The following is a 15,607-nucleotide window of genomic DNA, read 5'->3' as shown; positions in this document are numbered from 1 at the left end:
GGGGCAAGACACTTCTGAGATTCCTTCTCAGGCCACTACGTCATGTTTAATTTAATTTAAAAATGAACAATCAACAGAGGTGATCTCTGGGATCCCACTGGATCCAACAAAGGCGTGATGGGGAGCTGGTGAGGGCAGAAACGGCGCTGAGCATCCTCTGAGCTGCAGGCTGGGTCACCCCCTCAGTCCCAGTTCCTCAGCACTTGCTCCTCCCCCTGAGGTCCCTCAGCTCACTGCCACCAAGCCCTGTTTGTCTCCTCCACTGGATGGGGCCCTCAGAGGGCAGGCACAGTGTTTATTAGTATCTCCAGCCTGGGACATAGCTGATACTGAATAAACATTTGATAGAAAGGCTCAATGCCATCCCATGCTGTTTCCATAACAAACAACTAAGTCCAGAAAATTTACAAGGCTTGGTTGGGTCCTCAGAGCAGTGGTGCTCCGCTGCTTTCTGTGGCCATAGCCAGAAATGGTCCAGCCCAGGGCAGCAAAGGCAAAAGAGTTTAGGTATGTAAAGCATCGCCTAAAATGTTTAACACATATTAGGTGCTCAAAAATGATTGCTATGGCTGGTGATATTGCTATTCCTATGTACTTTGTAGGGATGTGAGAGAGTCCAATGAGTTAGAAAATTTTAATTCTTAAATTTTCTTACTGTTACCTATAGTCTTAATAGAAAAATAAATCAGAGGTATCATGAAACGGAATAAAACAATTTCAAAATGACATAAAAAATTTTGTTTTTACCCTCTGATAAATTGCTTTACATTCTTGGGTTTTGGTTTCTTTAGGAGGAAAATGATGGAGTACGTGATTACTCCAACATGCCGCGATTCCTCACACAAGATCATATAATACAAACCTAACGTAGGCGGTCCCGGCTTCTTGCAAACTTGCATTTCACGTATTCACTTGTTTAGCTCTGCATATATATAGTATAAATAAATTAATTTAAAAATATCTATTACAGACTTATTGTACTTGACCAATTTATAAGCTTCAGCCTCTAAGTTCAGCCTCTACTTTACCAGTTTTCTGGTTTCTCTTAGCAAACTGAGTCAGCATTTCATCTTACCATCATTATATCCCCATCTAGTGGTAGGAAAAGACAATTGCAAGTCTATAAATTTTTCTCCCTGCGTTCTTGGTCCTCAGGAAAAATGAGTAAAGTATAAATGAATGAGGATGAACTGAGGATGAATATGCCAAACCAATTCATGATTTGAGTTCTTAGTTGGCTCTTGAAATAAAATTACAAATATAGATTGAAGAATTGGATGAATTTTTTAGGCTGGAAGTATATCACACACTAAAGTTCTGAATTGAGAAGAAAGTAAGTTTGGCATTCTTGGGCCAAGAAAACAATTGTCTGGGTAGAGTGGAAGGTCCCTGTCGGGCAACTGGGAAAGGCTAATGTCATGACTGGTAGGGACCTGGAACGGTGGGCAGGAGAGTTTAGTTCTGACACGATGGTTTCCTAGGATGGCAAATCTCTCTGTTACTGAATCAGCAGCGTGCGTTAGTGGGGTCCCCAATAACATTCTCAAAAACAGTGTGAACCTGAATTCTTTCTCTCTGGGCTTAGAGACAACTGACTGGTGTTTTTCTTAATGGTTCTCATAGAGCTGTCATCCTCCTTCCTGATTTTGGGGAGGCTGTGTGGTAGGGGGGTTAAATGTGTGAGTTTGGGAATCAGATAAGTCACCTTGTGTTCTTGAGAAAGGTATTAACTTCCGTTTTCTCATTTGTAAAATTGCAGGAGGGTGCTGGGTGCAGGCAGGGGTAATACGTACTCCATAGGGTTGATATGAAGATTAAATGATGTAGCGTGTGCAGAGAACCTAGTATAATGCCTGGTACGAGATAGGTGCCCAATAAGCAAACTCATTATTAGTGCCTTTCTTTCACCCTCATGGATCACTTTATTTCCCTCCCTTCTGTACCTTTGAGTTGCTAATTTTTACTGAGATCTCTTTTGTGTCATACTTGTGTGAGAGGATGTTAAACACAACTGTTCCTCTGGTCTTAAAGCTTTAGCAGAAGCACCGGAAGCCAAGAATAACAGGTGCAACACTACAAACACAGCGACTATGAAACCAGCTGTGGCCCTTTGCTCATCAGCCACCAAGCAGGTCCATGAGAAAAGGCCTAGAATTCACTGGGTGGTTCAAGAGGCCAGTAGAGGGCTGCCAGTATGCCGGGTGCCACCACCTGTCCCACCCACGGGGGCTGAGGAGGGAGGGCTTTCCCTTCTCCTTAAGCCAAAGAGAAAGGAGCCACCTAGAGAAAACTCCCCTGGAGAGTGTGACATGGGTTCTCTGAAGTTTGAACAGCCAGCTGTGAGTCACCTGAAAAGAACTTTTTCCAAGAAGACATTCTGCCAGGATGAGGCACCTACAGCAGGAAAGGGCTGGAGATACTTTGTTGCAAACAGAACCTGGGCTGCTGATGGGTGCAAAGAGCTTGTTAACAGTCAGCCAGAGGACAACCGGCACCAGGGGACTGTGGTCTCCAGGAAGGGGGCTCTTGCAGGAACCCCTAAAAGTCCCCGGCTACACCCAGAGGGTCTTTCTGTTCCTCAGCTCCCTTCCAACCCCATTAATCACTCTGGAGGGGCCCTACAATTCAGCTCACGAATGAGGTAGAGAGTGAGAAAAAGAAAAGTCCAACTCCCAGAGTGTCCTGGGTGGCTGGGAGAGGGGAAGAAACTTTAAATTGAATGAGTGTGGAGTTTTGATATTAGACTGGACTGAGCATATTATTACCTTAAACCTATTGTTACTGGAGAGTAACTGAAAAAGCTTTGGTCTCAACCCAAGATTTAATCCAGGGGACAGGTGGGGTGGTAGGGCTGATGGATTCCTAGAGACAGGTTTAAAGGGAGTGTTTGCCCTTGGTGCACAGCTCATGTGATAAGCTGGTAGCAGACTGAGCCCAGACTTGTTAGCTTTGTTCTGGGTTTAGGATTGGCTCTTATCCCAGGAGGACTATGGTGACCTGATTCTGTTATGATAACATAAATCTTCATGTATCAGAATTGTTGTCCACAATCCTGCCTGGAAATGTAAAGATGAACAGACTTGATTATTCATTGATATTTTGGGAGCCTGCAAGGCAGTTAATACAACAGAAAAAAAAGGCTTTGGGCATGTCAGTCTTAGCTCAAATCCAGCCCCATTAGCTCCCATCTGCATACTATGTGCATAACACTTAACTTCCCTGAACCTTGGTTTCTTCACCTGTACAATGGGTATTATCCCTGGGTACCCTGGAAGAGTTATGAAGTGTCAATGAAGTAATGGATTCAAGCAGTGCAGTGCCTAACTTGGTACCATCAGTAAGTGTGGCTGCTGTCACTCTGTTCGGGGCAGGAGTGAAACACTGTGGGTGACAGAATAATGCACAGTCTCTGTCTTCAAAGAGCTTCTATTCTGGGAATGGGGTAGATTGAATGTGTGCCTATGGAACTCGTGCTGCCAGTCTTTGATGAGGGCTACATATTTACCAAGGTTTTCACTGATTTCTTTATAGACAAGATGATTAATTAGGGTTGGATGTCAGGATTGTTTGGTGAATTTGCAGCTGAATAAAAGGCTAAATCCAAAGAATCTTTAATTAATGGGTGTGATGCAAATGGCAGAAGTGGGCAAGAATGACCTTGGGAATTCCCTCTACTTTGTCTGGACAACAATCCAGCTGGGATTTGGGGCACCTTTTCTCCAGTGGGAAGTGCTCCTGGCATCCTCCCATGAGGAGATGGGGCTGCAGCATCCCATGGGTCTGAGGTCTGCAGGTGCTGGTTGTCTGCTTCTGCAGGGAGCTCCTAAGAACAGCTGGCACCCAAATCCAGACTGCCAGGTGACCAATAAGGTTATTTTCAGACTTGCCCTGAAAGAAGGGAAAGCAGTTTGGGACCAGGTCCCTGCCCTGGAACACAAAACCACATGGTGAGGTCAATGCCCTGACCCCACCCCCCTCTCATAAAGAACAATGGGAGGAAGAAAGACCTATACTTTCTTTTTCTTGCTGACCCTCATTTTGTATGTTTCCTCCTATTTCTAGCAAAGTCCATTCTTTACCCTATCTGTATTTTACTATGAAATTCACCCAAGCCCTGGAACATGACTGAAAGAAACTGCCTCACATGACAATGGGTTAGTTTTAACCAGATAGGGGGTTTCTTACCATCTACCACTAGAACAATGCTCTGCTAAGTGGTGTGACCTAGGTAAAGATGTAGAAGGCAAGCTGCTCAGATCTCTAGGGGATATGAAGCCGGGGGAAGGATGGGTAGAGATAGAAAATACCTGGACGGCAAAGTCAGAATTCTAAATGATCTCAACAAATACACTAAAGAGAAAGTACAACAAGGTCAAATATAAATTTATTTAGGTTAAAAATATTATAAAGTATAAATGAGAGAACTCATCTTAATAGAGGTTCATGTGAAAAATACCTGAAAGTTTAGTAGACCCAAGCTCCAAATGAGCCAATAGTATAATGCAGTTGACAAAGAAGCTAATTCAATCTCGGGTGCTGGGAAGAACAGGAACAGTTAGTTCCCCAAGTTCACTGGCTGGCCCAGATCCGGAATACCCTACACTGTTCTGGGAGCCATGTTTTATAAAGGCCAGTGAGAACCTGATGTAGAGTAAGAATAATAGTGTAGGATCTTACGAAGAAATGTTTGAAGAACTGAAGACATTTAGTTTGAAGAAGGCAAGATTTCATTACCACATAATGGCTTTCTTAAAAAATTTGAAGGGCTATTATCCAACCACTCAATAAACCATCCATGGTTATACTGAAGAAAAAAGTAGATTTTTTTTTTTCATGGAGCAGAACTAGTACAAATTGGTGAAAGTCATAGGAAAATGATTGTCAGAGCCAAACACAAAACAAAATAAAAAACAAACAAAAACTCAGACATTTACTTTTCCAAAAATGTGACAAGCTTCTTCACAGAGGGGTGCTCTCCCCAGTGGCGAGGTCATGAAAGCAGAGCATGGGGCCTGGGCCTCACAGAGGAGAGTCTGGGAAGGGTGGTCTCTGAGCTGTGCCAAGTGCTTTTGTGGCAGAGACTGCTAGTTGCCTGCCCAATGTACATTCTCCCTTTCTTTTTAAAATACAGAACCATGATTCTATATGAGGCAGCAATATACCCGGCCAAAAATTATATTTCCCAATCCCTTCCAGTTAAGTGGGGTCCCATATCTAAGTTCAGGACAAAGAGTTGTGAGTGGAAGCATTTTGTGGGACTTCTGGGAAGGATCATTAAGGAGAATTGATTATCTGGGAAGTACACTTTTTTTCCCTTTCTCCTTTCTGCTGCTTGGAGTATAGATGCAATGGCTGGCACTCCAGCAGCCGTATTGAACCATGATATGACATTTAGTATAGAAGGCCAGGATGGTAGCACAGAAAGGTAAAAAGAACATGAGTAACTGATGATGACAGAGCTGATGTTCAGTACATATCTATTAAGTGTTTATTATGCTCCAGGGAATGTTCTAGGCACTTGGTGAACAAAACATAGTGTCTGCCCTCATAGATCCTAAACAAGTGAGGGAGCCTGGGATGCTTGCTACATTATACAAACTCTGGTGGGTAGGGAGGCACTTACATGGAATGAAATGGGGCCCTCTGAAGTTGTACAAAGGGGTAGTCCTTATGAGAACTTACATGGTAGTAGTATACTTATAATCTTGATTAGATAGATAAGAACACTGAGATGTACAGATATTCAGTTATTTCCCAAGATTACTCAAAGAATGATCAGGTTGGAATTCAACCCTAAGTGTGACTCCAAGCTCACTTTCTTAACAATTTATCTCAACTTGTTCATGGGCGGTAGGAGAAGGGTAGGAGCACACTCAGAGAAACAGAAAGAGAACCAGGAGAATGTGACATTTTAGAAGAGAAGGGGGCAGAGAATTACAAGAAAGAGGAGGGGTAAAGAGAAGTTAAGGAAGATGAGGACTGATAACAAGTAACAGGATTTAGAGAGTACTCATTCTTGACCTTTAAGAGATCAATTTTAGTAAGAATATTCCTAGCTTACTTTAATTCTCTCAACTACAGTCTTTTTCGTCCCATAACTGGTTTACAAAATCTTTCATTCTTATATGTCTATTATTGAGATTTATGTTAAAAATAGATTTCAGCAATTGTTCAGTAGTATAATTATTTCTATGACATCAGTAGTACGTCCAGTACCAATTTCTTCTGTTGTCAGTCTACCAAATGCCACCAAGAATTACACATTGTGCAGTGGTGGCAGGTGTTTTGCAGGCATTTAAGTATAGAACTGGGATGTTTTTCACAAACACCTTCTTAAATTCACATCCATGGACCTGAAAGGTGTTTGTGCAACATATGCTTCTTTTTCTTCAACTGTAGAGTAAGAAATAGCATTGTCAAAATCACTACTGAGAAGTACACATTCTCATTTTATTTCTGGGGGTATGGAGATTACATTTCTAAAAATGTTTCTGCCTATGAATTTGTCTTCACAGTTCAGAAGAAAAGTGCCCTTTTGATTGTCAAGGAACTGTGGTAGGTTATAAACGTCCCCAGAAACTCTTAAGCTTTGAAAGATATTTCCTAAAATAGTTTGAATTTGAAAGATAAAATGGAAGGAGAGGAAAGGTAAGTCATAAATTATCTGCTACTGTTCTTCAACCCCATCATGTCTTCTCCCATGCTTCTCACTGTTTTCCTCACCTCTGTATGCTGACCTTAGCTGATGAAAAAAGGGAAAGTTTATTTCCATACGCAGCAATGAAAATGGAAGTTCTTCAGCATAGCAGGGGTTAATGCCATGAAGTATTTCTTGGAAGACAAAGACAACGATTATTCTGGGTTTGATGAATAAGGAGCAGAGCAGTGTTAATAACATGCCATGAGCCCAGGAGATAACAAATGAGTAAGTGTGGAAAGAGATACTTGTTTTCTTCTGAAAGGCTTGTGAAACGGCTGTGTTATGTAAATGTGCCCTTTGGGTGTATAATAGACATGGACAGTGAGATAAACTCTGCTCTGAGAATGGAACCCACGTCAGACTTCCTTTCCGGCTGTGATTACTTCCCACAATGATGATTGATTTGGTAGAGTCTAGGTGGGGATAAGTTGATCAAACCAGGAGTGAAAAGTATTATTGAGACACTGGCCTTTGCCACTGCACATGTGCTTGCGGTCAGCCACTGTCAATACACAGACAACCAGCCCTTGCAGCCAAACGTGCATGCCTCTGGCTTCAGCCACCACTGTCAATTGCCCTGGTCCCTTGCCACTGGACCTGGAGGTGCCACCGAAGACTCCAACAGCCTTTGTAGCCACTGTGGACTCCCCATAGTTCTTGCCACCAAGGACCATGCCAAAGATCACAACGTCATGGACAACAGCTGCCTGAGCTGACAAGATGCCATGCCCCTCCATGGACCTGGCACCACCACATGCCCCCACGCTTGCCACACCTCGCCACTAAACCTGGGGCCAGTACGCACTCCAGCATGTCCGTACCCTTTACCCTGCAAGTCAAGTTCTTTCCTTACTGAAATCGGTCCATAACATCTGGAAGAGGTGACTGCATCTTCAAAGGCAGACACCTATGTTAGGTTATTGAGTCATGAGGAATCAAGGAAATATAACATCACCAAAGGAGCACAACAAACTAGTAACTGACCCCAAAGAAATGAAGATCCACAAATTGCCTGAAAAAGAATTTAGAACAATTCAAAAGAAGCTCAGGGAGCTACAAGAAAACACAGATAAAAAATTTAACAAAATGAGGAAAACAACACAAGAACTAAACGAAGAGTTCAACAAAGAGATAGAAAACAAAAAAGAACCAAACAGAAAGTGTGGCACTGAAGAATACAATGACTGAACTATAAAAAGAAAAAAAAAAAGGAGTGGAGAGCTTCAACTATAGAACAGATCAGGCAGAATACAGATTCAATGAACTCTAGGACATAGCACCTGAAATTATCCAACCAGAAGAGAAAAAAGAATGAAAAGGGATGAAGAAAGCCTATGAGACTTAGGGGACACCATCAAGTGAGACCACATTTGCATTACAGGAGTCCCAGAAGAAGAAGAGAGAGAAAAAGGCAGAAAGCTATTTAAAGAAATGATGGCTGAGAATTTCCTAAATCTGGGGAGAGATATAGACATCCAGGTACATGAGGGTTAAAGCTCCCCAATCAGTGTCAACCCAAAAAAGACTTTACTGAGATATATTTTTTTAAAATATTTATTTATTTCATTTATTGTGGCTGTGATGGGTCTTAGTTGTGGCTGGCGGGATCTTCACTGTGGCATGTGGGAATCTTTAGTTGTGGTATGCATGCAAGATCTAGTTCCCCAACCAAAACTATCAACAATCAAAGAGAAAGAGAGGGCTTCCCTGGTGGCGCAGTGGTTGAGAGTCCGCCTGCCGATGCAGGGGACACGGGTTCGTGCCCCAGTCCAGGAAGACCCCACATGCCGCGGAGCATCTGGGCCCATGAGCCATGGCTGCTGGGCCTGCGCGTCCGGAGCCTGTGCTCCGCAATGGGGGAGGCCGCAACAGTGAGAGGCCTGCGTACCGCAAAAAAAAAAAAAAAAAGAGAAAGAGAGAATCTTGAAAGCAGCAGGAGAAAAGTTCAGCACATACAATGGAACCTCCATAAGGTTATCAGGGGACTTCTCAGCAGAACCTTGCAGGCCAGGAGAGTGAGTAGGATGATATATTCAAAATGCTGGAAAAAAAAACCCTGCCTAGTTACATCTACAGTTCTGTTTCATTTTTTAAAGTTGTGAGTAAATAATCAAGCTTTGAAAGAGAAACACTGTACTATTTCAGTCATTTCCCTAATGACTCCATGTGAGCAATCTCATTTAATCTTCAGGACAACCCCGTTATTATCCTCATTTATCCATGTATTCAGAAGAACCGAGGGGTGGAGACTTTAAATATCTTCCCCATCGTCCCAGAACTGTAATTATCTGAGACTGGATTTAACTAGGCAGCCTGACTTCAGAGCCCATGCATTCAACCATTCAGAGCTAGTTCCAAACCCAGGCCTGTCTGAGACCTTCAATCCTACACTATCTAGATTTTTTTCTTGGGATATGGAAAGAAGGGATGCTTTGGGCTTGAATAGGATTCTGGAGATAGTCTCAAGGCTTGATAATTTTGCTGGGGCCTTATGCTATATACCTTTTTTCTGTTGGGAATTAAATAATCAATCTTAGGGAAAAAATGATGACTTTTCTTCAGTGAGAAATTCAGCCACAACTTTATGTCATATTTATGAGAAAGGGCTACAAGGTAAGTTAATACCAGCTTGAATGCACTTTGGACTATTTGTTACCAGAGTCAGAGAAATAAACTTCATTTTTCAGTGTGTTTCCCAAGATGTGGGCATAGTAGATTAGCACCCACCAGGCACCCTTGTACAGGGAGGGTAAGAAACAGTATTGGAAAAAAATCAAGGATTCTCATGAATAGATCTTGGTAGACTGTGTTTCTGCTAGCAGAGGCGCCTGAGTAGAGATCCCCATCAGTGGCTCCACACAACTTCAGAGCCAAACTGATGGCCCCATCTAGTTGCAGAGCTCAGTTGGCAGTTCTGCCTGATTTGGGTCTCCAGCCAGCGGCCTGACCAGGCCATGGAGTCCATCCTAGAGCCCTGCCTGGATAGGAAGGCAAGTCATCAACCCAGCCCACCAGCTGAGCATAGCCTCCAGCCCTGCCAAATGAGAAAGCCTGGCCAGGCACTGGGCAGCAGTGGAGCACATCCTACAGCCCAAGGAAGCAAGCCAGCAGCCCTGCTCGACTGCTGAGAAAGACAGAAGGAGGAGACCACTTCCTCAAATGCACAGATGGCAACATAAGTATATAAGGATCACCAAGAATCAGGTAAACGTGACACCACCAGAAAAACCGAATCTATCCAATAACTGACCCTAAGGAAATGGAGATCTATGAACAGTCTGATAATGCATTCAGAATAATCCTTTTAAAGAAATTCAGTGAATTACAAGAAAACACAGATAGACAACTAAACTAGATTAGGAAAACAAAGCATACACAAAATGAAAATTTCAACAAAGAAATAGAAACCATTAAAGAAAACCCACAGAAATCCTAGAGCTGAAAAATAACGACTAAACTGAAGGATTCAATAGAGATCTTTGTTAGCAGATTCAACCAAGCAGAAGAGGAATCAGTGAACTTAAAGACAGATCGTTTGAAATTATCCAGTCAGAGGAGCAAAAAGAAAAATGAAAATGAAAAATTGTGAAGAAAGCGTATGTGAATTACAGGACACCAGCAAGAAAAAGAAATCTATGAATTATTGGAGTTCCAGAAGAAGAGAGGGAGATATCATCTGTTAGAATCACTATTATCAAAAGGACAAGAGATATAAGTCAGACACAGAAATACAAATATTGCATGATCTCATATGTGGAATCTAAAAAAAAAAAAAAAGTGAAACTCATAGTAACAGAGAGTAGAATGACAGTTACTATATGTCTAGGAGTGAAGGAAAGGGGAGATACTGATCAAAGGGTACAAACTTTCAGTTGTAAGATGTATAAACTTTTGGAGACCTAATGTACAGCATGGTGACTGTAGTTAATAATAATATATCGGATACCTGAAATTTGCTTAGAGAGTAGATCTCAAGTGTTCTCACCAAACTCAAAAAAATGGTAACCATGGCTAGTGATGAATATGTTAACTAGTTAGATTGTGGTAATCATTTCACAATGTATACAATGTATCAAAATATCATGGTGTGCATCCTATGTATATACAATCTGTCAAAAAAAATAAATAAAATTTTAAAGTGCTATTGAATTTAGAATGAAATTTTCTGGGATTTTGTTGTTGGTTTTCTTTTTATCATTTCAACCAGCAGGGTTACAGGTAAGTCTCTCTTTTACTAGCAAAGAGGAATATAGCTAGCAAAGCCTGCTGTTGTTTAGCCTGCTGGCTGCTGCACTGGGAGGTGGGGTTCCTTTGCTATGAGAGCAGGTTTAATGAAAGGAGAAAGGGAGGAATAATAATTTCATGTCTTCTTTAAGCTGGACACTAGGTACATTGATGTACGTACCTCGTTTAATCTTCACGGCTCTGAGATATACATTATTAGATCTTCTCCATTTTTAGATTAATGACTGGAATATCAGAGAGGTTAATAATGTTCTTATGGTCACAATGTTAGAGTTCAGCCAGAACTTAGTTATTTTCTCCTTACTTTTATTTTATTTTTTAATCTTTTTTATTATTTTATTTTATTTATTTTTTTAACATCTTTATTGGAGTAAAATTGTTTTACAATGGTGTGTTAGTTTCTGCTTTATAACAAAGTGAATCAGCTATACGTATACATATACCCACATATCTCCTCCCTCTTGCGTCTCCCTCTCACCCTCCCTATCCCACCCCACTAGGTGGACACAAAGCACCGAGCTGATCTCCCTATGCTGTGCGGCTGCTTCCCACTAGCTATCTATTTTACTTTTGGTAGTATATGTAAGCCCATGCCACTCTCTCACTTCATCCCAGCTTACCCTTCCCCCCCACCCCCAGTGTCCTCCAGTCCATTCTCTATGTCTACATCTTTTTTCTGTTTGTTATTTTTTTGTTTTTACGGTACGTGGGCCCCTCACTGTTGTGGCCTCTCCCGTTGTGGAGCACAGGCTCTGGACACGCAGGCTCAGCGGCCATGGCTCATGGGCCCAGCCACTCCGTGGCATGTGGGATCTTCCCGGACAAGGGCATGAACCCGTGTCCCCTGCATCAGCAGGCGGACTCTCAACCACTGCGCCACCAGGGAAGCCCCATCTATGTCTATATCTTTATTCCTGTCCTGCCCCTAGGTTCTTCAGAACCATTTTTTCCTTCTTTTTTGAGATTCCATATACATGTGTTAGCATACAGCATTTGTTTTTCTCTTTCTTACTTACTTTACTCTGTATGACAGACTCTAGGTCCATCCACCTCACTACAAATAACTCAATTTCATTTCCCTTTATGGCTGAGTAATATTCCATTGTATATATGTGCCACATCTTTTTTATCCATTCATCTGTAGATGGACACTTAGGTTGCTTCCATGTCCTGACTATTGTAAATAGTGCTGCAGTGAACATTGTGGTACATCACTCTTTTTGAATTATGGTTTTCTCAGGGTATATGCACAGTAGTGGGATTGCTGGGTCATGTGGTAGTTCTATTTTTAGTTTTTAAGGAGCCATACTGTTCTCCATAGCAGCTGTATCAACTTACATTCACACAAATAGTGCAAGAGCGTTCCCTTTTCTCCACACCCTCTCCAGCATTTATTGTCTGTAGATTTTTTGATGATGGCCATTATGAACAGTGTGAGGTGATATCTCATTGTAGTTTTTTTTTTTTTTTCCACGGTACATGGGCCTCTCACTGTTGTGGCCTCTCTCGTTGTTGAGCACAGGCTCCGGATGCGCAGACTCAGCTGCCATGGCTCATGGGCCCAGCCGCTCCGCGGCATGTGGGATCTTCCCGGACCAGGGCACGAGCCCGTGTCCCCTGCATTGGCAGACCGACTCTCAACCACTGCACCACCAGGGAAGCCCTCATTGTAGTTTTGATTTGCATTTCTCTAATGATTTAGTTATGTTGAGCACCCTTTCATGTGTTTGTTGGAAATTTGTGTATCTTCTTTAGAGAAATGTCTATTTAGGTCTTCTGCCCATATTTTGATTGGGTTTTTTGTTATTTTGAAATTGAGCTGCATGAGCTGCTTGTATATTTTGGAGATTAATCCTTTGTCAGTTGCTTCGTTTGCAAAAATTTTCTCCCATTCTGAGGGTTGTCTTTTCGTTTTGTTTATAGTTTCCTTTGCTGTGCAAAACCTTTTAAGTTTCATTAGGTCCCATTTGTTTATTTTTATTTCCATTTCTCTAGGAGGTGGGTCAAAAAGGATCTTGCTGTGATTTATATCATAGAGTGTTCTGCCTATGTTTTCCACTAAGAGTTTTAGAGTGTCTTGCATTACATTTAGGTCTTTAATCCATTTTGAGTTTATTTTTGTGTATGGTGTTAGGTAGCATTCTAATTTCATTCTTTTACATGTAGCTGTGCAGTTTTCCCAGCACCACTTATTGAAGAGGCTCTCTTTTCTCCATTGTGTATTCTTGCCTCCATTATTAAAGATAAGGTGACCATATGTGCGTGGGTTTCTCTCTGGGTTTCTATCTTGTTCCGTTGGTCTATATTTCTGTTTTTGGACCAATACCATACTGATTTGATTACTGTAGCTTTGTAATATAATCTGAAGTCTGGGAACCTGATTCCTCCAGCTCCGTGTTTCTTTCTGAAGATTGCTTTGGCTATTCAGGGTCTTTTGTGTTTTCATACAGATTGTGAAATTTTTTGTTCTAGTTCTGTGAAAAATGCCAGTGGTAGTTTGATAGGGATTGCATTGAATCTGTAGATTGCTTTGGGTAGTATAGTCATTTTCACAATGCTGATTCTTCCAATCCAAGAACATGGTATATCTGTCCATCTGTTTGTATCATCTTTAATTTCTTTCACCAGTGCCTTATAGTTTTCTGCATACAAGTCTTTTGTCTCCTTAGGTAGGTTTATTCCTAGGTATTTTATTCTTTTTGTTGCAGTGGTAATGGGAGTCTTTCCTTAACTTCTCTTTCAGATTTTTCATCACTAGTGTATAGGAATGCAAGAGATTTCTGTGCATTAATTTTCTATCCTGCAACTTTACCAAATTCATTGATTAGCTCTAGTAGTTTTCTGGTAGCATCTTTAGGAGTCTTTATGTATAGTATCATGTCATCTGCAAACAGTGACAGTTTTGCTTCTTCTTTTCCAATTTGGATTCCTTTCATTTCTTTTTCTTCTCAGATTGCTGTGACTAAAACTTCCAAAACTATTTTGAATAATAGTGGTGAGAGTGGGCAAGCTTGTCTTGTTCCTGATCTTAGTGGAAATGTTTTCAGTTTTTCACCATTGAGAACAATGCTGGCTGTGGGCTTGTCATATATGACCTTTATACGTGGAGGTAAGTTTCCTCTATGCCTACTTTCTGGAGTGTTTCTATCATAAATGGGTGTTGAGTTTTGTCAAAAGCTTTTACTGCATCTATTGAGATGATTATATGGTTTTTAATCCTTAAATTTGTTAAACTGGTGTACCACATTGATTGATTTGTTATATTGAAGAATCCTTGCATTCCTGGGATAAACCCCACTTAATCATGTTGTATGATCTCTTTAATGTGCTGTTGGATTCTGTTTGTTAGTATTTTGTTGACGATTTTTGAATCTATGTTCAGCAGTGATATTGGCCTGTAGTTTTCTTTTTTTGTGACATCTTTGTCTGGTTTTGGTATCAGGGTGATGGTGGCCTTGTAGAATGAGTTTGGGAGTGTTCCTCTCTCTGCTATATTTTGGAAGAGTTTGAGAAGGATAGGTGTTAACTCTTCTCTAAATGTTTGATAGTATTTGCCTGTGAAGCCATCTGGTCCTGGGCTTTTGTTTGTTGGAAGATTTTTAATCACAGTTTCAATTTCAGTGCTTGTGATTGGTCTGTTTATATTTTCTACTTCTTCCTGGTTCAGTCTTGGAAGGTTGAACCTTTCTAAGAATTTGTCCATTTCTCCCAGGTTGTCCATTTTATTGTCATAGAGTTGCTTGTAGTAATCTCTCATGATCTTTTGTATTTCTGCAGTGTCAGTTGTTACTTTCCTTTTCATTTCTATTTCTACTGATTTGTCTTCCTTTTTTTCACGATGAGTCTGGCTAATGGTTTATCAATTTTGTGTATCTTCTCAAAGAAACAGCTTTTAGTTTTATTGATCTTTGCTATCATTTCCTTCACTTCTTTCTCATTCATTTCTGATCTGATCTTTATGATTTCTTTCCTTTTGCTAACTTTGAGGTTTTTTTGTTCTTCTAATTGCTTTAGGTGTAAGGTTAGGTTGTTTATTTGAGATGCTTCTTGTTTCTTGAGGTAGGATTGTACTGCTATAAACTTCCCTGTTAGAACTGCTTTTGCTGCATCCCACAGGTTTTGGGTTGTTGTGTTTTCATTGTCATTTGTTTCTAGGCATTTTTTGATTTCCTCTTTGCTTTCTTCAGTGACTCTTGGTTATATAGTAGTGTACTGTTTAGCCTCCACGTGTTTGTAATTTTTACAGATTTTTTCCTGTAATTTATATCTAGTCTCATAGCATTGTAGTTGGAAAAGATACTTGATATGATTTCAATTTTCTTAAATTTACCAAGGCTTGATTTGTGATGCAAGATATGATCTGTCCTGCAGAATGTTCCATGAGCACTTGAGAAGAAAGTGTATTCTGTTGTTTTTGGATGGAATGTCCTGTAAATATCAATTAACCCCATCTTGTTTAACGTATCATTTAAAGCTTGTTTTTCCTTATTTATTTTCATTTTGGATGATCTGTCCATTGGTCAAAGTGGGGTGTTAAGGTCCCCTACTATGAATGTGTTACTGTCGATTTCCCCTTTTATGGTTGTTAGCATTTGCCTTATGCATTGAGGTGCTCTATGTTGGGCACATCAATATTTACAATTGTTTTATCTTTTTCTTGGA

At 40.9% G+C, this 15,607-nt stretch overlaps 1 pseudogene; it reads left to right on the top strand.

Annotated features, from left to right (window-relative positions):
- The first annotated feature begins 3,633 nt into the window (after window positions 1-3,633).
- Window positions 3,634-15,607, top strand: part of LOC116742063 — a 59,049-nt pseudogene continuing 47,075 nt past the window's right edge.

Source organism: Phocoena sinus, chromosome 1, assembly GCF_008692025.1.
Source record: "Phocoena sinus isolate mPhoSin1 chromosome 1, mPhoSin1.pri, whole genome shotgun sequence".
Taxonomy (NCBI): domain Eukaryota; kingdom Metazoa; phylum Chordata; class Mammalia; order Artiodactyla; family Phocoenidae; genus Phocoena; species Phocoena sinus.
Note: the sequence above shows the minus strand (reverse complement) of the source record. Positions and strands in the feature narration are given on the sequence as shown.